Genomic DNA, 9,696 nt, shown 5'->3' on the forward strand with positions numbered 1-9,696 from the left:
TTGGCTCGGACAGCCATTGCGAAATTCAAAAAATCTTCCCCCTCTCTCTTATCATCAAAAAAACACATACCTAAAAATACCTACCTACAAATTTTCACGACCAAAATCCAAAAATACCAAAATTATTATTATGAATAATCATTAACAATTATATTGTGGTAGGTACTGGAAGTATTATAAACAAAAACTATAAAATAGGTTGATGGGGAATCGGAAATAATTTTATTAGCTTAGTCGTATACCTACCACGCATCATTTATTAATTTTAATTAATGTAAGTATGAGGAATTATGAAAAAAGGTGTTTTTCGTTTAGTGCCTTTCTTTTTGTAATAGTTGTTTGATGATTTTTGTTCAACTGTGAGAATAATATCTTTGTGAAGCGCTAAGGACGCTACGGTCACTAACTTTTAATCATTTTATTTAAGTACCTACTGATTTAAATACTTAACATAAAATGAAAACAGAATCGAAAATATTTTCGCTGCTCCTTAAAATAGGCAGCCCTTGTGCAATCCATAATATTAATTCGCACAATATTGAGAGGGGGGCCTCTGTATCTATATCAGTAGGTACCTAGTGTAAAATCTTAGTTTACATAGCAGCATCACTGCCTATATTATAACCTAAACAGGAAAAACAATACCTATATACAGCTATGGTTCGTAAAATACTCGGCTCTACCACTCCGTCTCGCTGGACATTAAAAATAATAACAGGTAGGTATATAATAATAATCATTATCATCGGTGTAAGTAACCAAGAAGTTGCACTGCTTAATTCTACCTCTATAATCCTAATCTCTCGTATTCCAAAAGTATTTTCCCAGCCCTAAATTGGCAAGTTAGAACCAATGTCGGATTTACACACGAAAGGGCCGGGCCCTAGGTTTATATTATATTATTGTATTGGGTGACCAGAAAAAACCAATATTAAATTAAAACTTTGGAAATAATAATCATTTCATCAAAATCTATTATTTTTAACATTTCAGACTATATTGATGTTGGCCAAAGATATTGCGTAAATAATTTTTAACATTTGTGTCAACGTAGAAATTGGCATTATGCCTTGCAGGTATACGTACTAACGAGATTCAAACGTTAGAAAGTGTACTTTTAATTGGATCCCATCTTCTAGAAGTTCATAAATTTTTTCAATTTTGGGCCTGCAGTAATTTACGAGAAAAAATAAATACATAAACCATTTTTTTTTTAAATATTCATTATAATCTTACATTTTTGGGGGGCCTCTTGTCCTACGGTAAATTCAACCCTGACAAGGAATCGACTGAGATCATCGTGTATTCGAAGCACATCAGAGATCTTCGACTGAATCCTCACTTGCTATTATAATAATCATTTTATGATAACATTTATGTAAAACAGCAAATGCCAAATACAAAACGCTATGCAAATGTTGCAATGTTTCCAAAATTACGAGTCAATTGCGAACTACAATAATATAAAGTTTACCGACAATATTTTACTATGTACCTACCTACCTAATATTATTTTTAATAAACGCTCGTATTGATAAATGAATAATTAAAGGCACTATATCCACGGAAATTTGACGTAAGTAGGTAAAATATGGGTTTATTGTCAATTTCAAATGATTATACTTACAACAGGTAGGTACTACAAATTTATGGTACTTATTAATATAATTCAATAGTATTAATTAATTATATTGAACATATTACATTTTCCCTAGAGATTGTTCAGACTTGGCTCCTCAAGAGACACAAAATTCTTAATTTATGACCTGTACAGGTTATTTGGGCCCTTAACCACCAACGACCAACCAACAACTAACAAACACCAAGTGGCTTAAATATTGATTTACAATCAAAATATATTTCATGATATTTAACAAGTTTTCTTCTGCCGTTTCATTAAGTATTTTTTTAAATTTTTTATTGCCCCCCGATTCGATATCCGAAAAAGCATCTAGGGCACAAGGTAGCTTTTGATTTTAATTTATAAAATCACTGTTAAAAAAATACTATGATACTAAACTAATTAATATTTTCGCGTATGTGTGAATAATTGATTGATCTATTTGTACCATAAATCAATCCTGACATTTCGTTACTCCCACAGTCAGGATTTTGTTTATATTGTTATTCTCTTGTTCGTCATATCGTTTTTGTTGTTTGCTTCCATTGTTTGCGGTTACGAACATCTGGCAGTTCCCATCTCTACCTTTTCATCGAATCTTTTGTGAACATCACAAATATTCAAATAACACTGTTCGAAGTTTACTAACAACAGGGCATTATTCGAAATTCGAACATCCGTTTTGGATCGGAAAATTTTCGCGCGTTTAAAATTAATGATAGTGTTGCTATCCTAGACACAGCGCCGGTTTTAGGTACGAGAAGGCCCGCAATAAATCACCATTCAATGTTATATCATACAGCAAACGTCACAGTTGTTTTACTTATACGTTGATTGTTTTATTCTCATTTTTTTAAACTCAGATTGATGAGATGTTTCTGTATTTTGATGAAGCGACATCTCACCTGCTATATGGAAATGAGGACATCACATCACATCACATATTGACCGATTAAAAACTTAAACACTGAAAAATATGTAGTACCACCTACTGCACGAGCAAATTTTAAATGTACCTGCATAATATGTAATGATTAAAAAGAAAACGGTGTGTGTACTTATGTACGCGCGTTAGAAGTTATACTTAATTGGCGTAAAAAAACAAAAACAAAACTTGTGATAAACTAGATTCTTTGACTAACTCTTAATTATCTTGTTAAATTACACACTCAAGAAAAAGGACCGCTTATTGGAACGCCGTTCGTTTATTTCTATACACTGACGTTTAATCGTTTGTTTACGTAAGGAATTGCAAAAAACTATAATATTATACTGTATAGGACTTGCGCAGACAGAGCGCGGTCAGGCGGTCTGCGTTCCGCGTTCGGAGTTCGGCGTTCTTTGTACTGTATGGACTTCATACTGTATGGGTACACAGCCGGCGGTCAGACCGCGCCGGTCAATTGGAACGCTAGAGTTCTAGAGTTCTATGCCCGGAATTACAAAGAACGCCGTACCTCCCGTCCAGTCCCGTCATAGGAATTTGAGCAGTCACACAACATAGAGCGAAACCACACGGGGGAGTGAGTACGCAACAGCGGTGCTTTCTCACTTCCACTCGCAGTCGGAATATAGCGGTCTCGCATTATGCAGCGCTTGTGTCAGTACAACGTTTGTAAACAAATGAAACGCTTATTGTTGACCGCCACCTGTCTGCTGTCCCTGAACGCTAGCGGTCAACGGTCGGTTGAACGCAGAACTCCGACCGCTCTCTGTCTGCGCAAGCCCATAATAGTCACGGTTGCAGTATCATACTGTGGCGTAAAGGTAGTGCGTTCGGCTGATAACTGAACAATCAGTGGATCGAATCCAATCCAGTGCGTTTTTTTGTGTGAAAAAATAAATTATGTGTTATTTATGTCACACGCCAAAAATACACTCTGATCTTATTTCCCAAACGCGCCAAAAGAAGTATAACTTCAAAAATGCTTTTCAAGCAACTTGTTGACTGGGCATGAAACAAATTTTAAGAAAATATGACTTATTGTCATAATTCATAACATATTTTGATGGAAATCTAGCATTTTTCAAGTCATGTGACTGCTTTTCTTGCCTTCCTGGCCATTTTTTGCGGACCAGAGTTGGCAATAATTATGAAAAATTTATCAATAATAATTTATGTATTGAAACATCGGAGCATTGTTTATAACCGCCATCTTTATCTTTTCCAATTGATATTTTGGTGATATACAGACCTATGATATTAAGTTACATAAGGATTCGATTTTTCTGATTGTTATGTCGTAAAAATTATAGCTTGGTGTATTTGGCTGACTTTTAGAAAAAATCTGATCAGTCAGTCCTTCCTGTGTCCTGGATAGTATGATAATAATTATTAGGGATTGCAATGCCAAATGAAAATATCAATACCGATATTTCGGTATTTCATATTAAATACCGGTATTCGTAAAATATGTAATTCGTATTTGGTGGTTTTGGGTGGCCTCCAGGGAAGGCAAAGCAGAGAAAGAGCGACTGCGCGCTGGATCGACCAAGTGAAAGAGCTGACTGGGGGCATTCATTCTGTCCTGAGAGAAGCGGAAGATCGAAAAGGGTGGAAAGTCTTGGTCGCTCAAAGGATGGCAAAATTAAAAAGTGGTCACGATCAGTGGCGGCCCGCGGATATTATAACTGTGGGTGCTGCGGTTGATTAAAAATAAAAATAAATGTTTATTTGGATTATATTTTGGTATTAATATCAAAATTATTGAGTTATCAAAATTAATCAGTGTACCCGCACGCGGTCCGCAGGGTTCCGTGCTTGGCTCCTTGCTATGGAATATACTTTTTGACGATGTTTTGACGTTACCTCTGCCACCGGGCTGCGCGCTCGTCGCGTACACTGACGACCTTCTTTTACTAGTTGGCTCGTCAAGCCGTCCGACACTCGAGCGCGTAGCTAAGGACGCATTATCGAGAATCCTTGACTGGGGTAAGCTTAATAAGCTTGCATTTGCACCTGGCAAAACGGAAGCTATCCTCCTCAAGGGCAGCTCAAGGATAAACATAAATAAGCGATCACCCGCAGTGCGCTTCGGCGACTCTGCTATAAGGTTTTCTCGAGAGGTGACCTACTTGGGGGTCGTTCTGGACGAGAAGCAGACCTTTTTGAAGCATGCTAAAGTAATTGTGGCTAAGGCCAACTCAGCCTATCAGAAGGTTGCTCGCCTGGCGGGCAACAATTGGGGCCTAAAGCCTCGGGCCCTGAGAATCGCCTACGAGGCTATATTCATGGGAATCGCTGGCTATGCCTCCAGCGTGTGGCACACCAAAGCCTCGCTAACAATTGTGAAGAGGGCTCTGCTTAGCGGACAGAGGGCTGCTCTGATTGGCCTTACTAAGGCCTATAGGACCACATCTTCGGATGCCCTGGCGGTCCTTGCGGGGGTCTTTCCCCTCGACTTGCACGTTCAAATTAGAGGATCGATCACTCTCCTTATGAGGAGGATCAATACAACTCTCGCCAGTGTCCCTCTGACACCGCCATCGAGAGTGGAGAAACTACAGAAAGACTGTATCTGAGCTGGTCTACAAGACCGCATATGCGGCATGGCAGGCGAGATGGGTGGCTTCCTCTAAGGGTCGCCAGACTTTTCTATACTTTCCAGATGTCTCGGTGAGACACATAACGAGGAGACTAGTGCCGACCCACTGGACTAGTCAATTCATGACTGGCCATAGAAACTTTGCGGCCAAACTGCAGGGGTTTGGTTTGGCAGGACATGGGTCGGGTTGCTCATGTGGACACGACCAGCAGGACGCAGAGCACGTCCTGTGGGACTGTCCACTTATGGGCCCCGAACGAGCGGAGTTGTTTGCCCGGGTCCGACCCCATTCGGGCCCAATAGGACACCCGGACATGGTGGCAACCGAGGCCAATTTTGCGGCCTTTACTAAATTGCGACTCTTCAAATTAAAGTCACTCTGATAGTTGCCATATAAATTAACATCATGCATTCGCACTTCGGTGCAAGGTTGCATCACCAGTCCCGTGCGGCTCTGCTCGGGACAAAATGAGGGCTTAAATTCTTTGATCTGGCACACGTATGGGTTATGTTAGCCGGCCGCGTATGACGTGGCTGCATATACATAACGGGAGCGGAGGTGGGAATTTTACACACCATGCACCCGCACGCGACACGAAATACAGCCACTACCAGAATGGCAGTGCCAGACAAAGCTCCTAGCTGCGAGCCTCGCTCCCCGCGCCCCCCTTCACCCATTCGAGCATATTCCATCGAAAATGGTACAGCATAAAATCACGTGATGCCTCACGTTCTGATATCAGTATCGCGCTGTATAATAATAATTATTTGATGTATCGGTGCGCGGGCGAGCTTAACACGCTTAAATAATATTGATATTTTCATATAATATACATAAATTTATGTATATTATAATATTACATTTTTCTCAATTTGCTTGGGGGTGCTGCAGTTCCGCAGTGCAATATGGACGAGCCGCCCCTGGTCACGATCCGCAGCCATAAGTATACGACCAAGAAGAGAGATCCTTATATTTACAAATACCTACGTAGCATGTAGTTGAACGCTATTGGCACTTTCTTCTTCGAATGATCTTTCAATAAATCTATATTATGAGTGTCCCACTGGTAATCCCACCTAATGTTTGATTAGTTTATTGCACTTTAAAGTTAGCAATGTCTTTACTTTTATCCTGTAAAAAGTAAATCGAGACACAATACTGCTCACTGTTTTCTTTAAAAAAATATATTTCCCCATTATTGTGTAAGACACTCTTTAGTAGATAAAGATAAAAAAATAGGCACAGGCAAGTCCACATGAAATATTCGCCACTAGGACTGAGGTTTCTAACGATCATACAAACGAACAGTATTTAACCGCGAATTGAGATACATCTAAAAATACACCCAAACCTTTTATGTTAATAATTAATGTATTTTGTTTCCACTTTTAATACCGACAATATCTGTATTGTCCGATTTAAAAAACCGGTATTTCGGTATAGAAAAGTACTTGGATACCGGTATTGCAATCCCTAATGATAATAGTATAAAGTTTCCTACAAATGAATCCGCAAGACAAAATAGCTTGTGTATAATTTAAACCTAAGTCAAAGAGTCCTTTTTGGCTTCACTTTCCTAAATTATTTAGGCTCCGTCTAATAGAGAAGACTACTTTCTTCAATATCTTTAGCTGTCATTAATATTATACCTACCTAAATAATATATGTATATTTCTATAAATAATATGACATCTTTTGGGAGATTTTCCTTGAAGCCAATTTATCCAATGACGTCTGAAATGATTTCAGTGAAGCCTAGTTAACTTGTAATGAAAATGTATGTGACATCCCCACTGGTGTGATTTATTTATTCCGGAACTACGACTTTCTCGGATATGAAACACATTCGAACTTGACTCATTATTATGACTTTGAAGCTCTTAAAACCCAGTTATTATTAAATTCCAGCTATACAAATAATAAATACAACATTGTGTCTGTTTGTGATTTAGAAATATAAAGGGCTCAAAATGACCGGAGCGCACCGGAGCGCCGTTCCGGTTCATAAAATCCTTAAAATTTTCGCTCCGTCTCGTGGAAATATTAATTTAATCCACTGAGCTAGATAATATGAAGTACATATAATAAAAACAACGAACACACTTTTTTATGAAATACACATTTAATTAAATAATCGTGTTAATATTTTTGTAAAGTTATCGAGCACCTGGTTACCACTCCGGTTAGTGATATATTCTATTTTGAGCGCTGGAAATATATATTTATTGGTCAGTGTTTTGACTATTTCCACAATACACACAAAATATAGTTTTTTTTAAATGTCGTCTGTATGTGTACTTGACTAATATAACTTGTTTATTATTTTAAAGAGATTATTTTTGGTGCCAAACTAGTATACTTACTTTATATTGATATCTCAAAAGGTTTTGATGTTACTTCTCGGAAATATCGGTTTACGACTAAATGATAATCAGGCCAAAAACGGAAGAAATACAAAGCCCACCCGAATGTTACCAATTTCAATTCAATTCAATTCAATTTTAATTTATTTCACATATTGTGGACATTACAAATTATAAGTTTAAGACGTTCACAACATGACATTTAGAAACAAAGAAATATTATTAAAACACTATTATGTAATACTGTAATTATGCAATATTAAGTTATTCTACAGTATAAATGTGTAAATACAAAAAAAATATGAAGTATATAGGTACAAGGAAGTACACCGGATGAGTTAAGCAGACCCTATTTTAAGAATTTATAAAATAACATCCAACTATACTCATTCTCACGTAGATGGAATATATCAACATCCGAAGCAATTTGGTTGAACAGAGTTATTGCCCTCCCAATTGGCATCACCAATGGCAGGTTAGTTCTGCTCCTCGGAAGAACAACCAACTGATGCTCCCGATTTCTAAGATAGTTATCAGGGACACACAAGTCAATATTACCAAGAATGGCAGAGTTCTCATTCACACCACGTATTAGTCGAAAAAAATACGTGGCCAAATATTGATATCTTCTAGCACTTAAACTACAGTATGTAAGCATACCTAAGAGAAAGTCAGTTGGATAAAGCCACGGATAGTATCCATATAACCTCAAATAAAGGAGTCTCAAAAATTTCTTTTGAACTCGCTCTACCATAAGATCATATTTCAACTGATGCGGGGCCCAAACAATCGACCCACTCTCAAGTCGGCTTCTCACTAAGGAATTATAAAGAATTTTTAATACAGTAACATCCGAAAAGACCGGGAAGCACGCAAGACGAAGCCCAACATTTGTAGCGCCTTTTTACAAATGATAGCTATATGACCACTAAATGATAGCTTACTGTCAAACGTAATGCCAAGATCCCTTACAGATGGTATTCACGAAAGAACTCTGCCATGCATCGAATATTGGAAAAATAATACTCGCGAGGCTCTGGTAAATGATAAAATATTGCATTTTTCAATATTGAAGTCCAGTTTGTTACGCCTGCCCCAATCTAATATATTGTCTATATCAAGTTGGAGTTGACGACAATCGTCCAAGGTGACAACCTCTATGAAGAGTTTCAGGTCATCAGCGAACAACAAAACATAGCATTTTTAATGACCATTGCTATGTCATTTATAAAAATCGTAAACAGCAATGGCCCCAAGTTTGAGCCCTGAGGGACACCAGAAAATGTATTGAACGTCTGTGACTGATAGACGCCATACGATACGTATTGTTGACGATTCCTAAAATAGCTCCCGAATAGCTTCAGAAAACGATCGGACAATCCAATTAGTTGGAGTTTTTCCAACGGGATGTCGTGATAGACTCTGTCAAACGCTTTTGAGAAGTCATTGTAGGAACAGTCAACCTGATGGCCTCTATCTAGTGCTGACGACACATAATCTACAAATACCATCAGGTTAGTTTCCGTTGATCGGTATCGAGTACGTGTTCGTTTGCATGACAAGCTGCAATGCATATTATGAGGCGGCTCTCGTGGTATAGTGAGTAAGGCGCTGGCTTTCCACCCCGGAGCTCTGGGTTCGACTCGATGAGGACACAATATATTTATCTGATTTCCTCAAAGCCTGGGGGTGTTTGTGATTTTTCAAAATTACTTACAACCACATTGTGCAAAAAAGCAAGGACATGGTTATTAATAATTTATAAAAATGCATAATATTATGATATGGACGTAGCCATTAAAATAAACAGTTATTTAACATGACATCGCTACAGGATTGGTTTGTCGAATATCCATTTTTGTCGAAATCGACTTTTTAATGCAGAATGATTTTTTGTATCTAAATGGACTAGAACCATCCTTTTATTTAAATTACTTTAAAATTACTTTAAACACTGCCCAGAATGGTAGAGTTCTCATTTATACCCCGTATAAGTCGAAAAAAATAAAATATAATAAAAAATAAATTTAATAATATTGTACTTCATTTTTCGTTAACGGTCTTTAATGTGTCAAAACTACAATCCGTACAGATTCCTATCTGGTCTGAGCATTCCAAGATTATGCCGTTAAACTTTGAAATGGCAATCATAATACTAAACTAGAT

This window comes from Rhyacophila brunnea, unplaced genomic scaffold, assembly GCF_057557595.1.
Source record: "Rhyacophila brunnea isolate RB1 unplaced genomic scaffold, BYU_Rbru_1.0 scaffold_15, whole genome shotgun sequence".
In the NCBI taxonomy this organism is placed as follows: domain Eukaryota; kingdom Metazoa; phylum Arthropoda; class Insecta; order Trichoptera; family Rhyacophilidae; genus Rhyacophila; species Rhyacophila brunnea.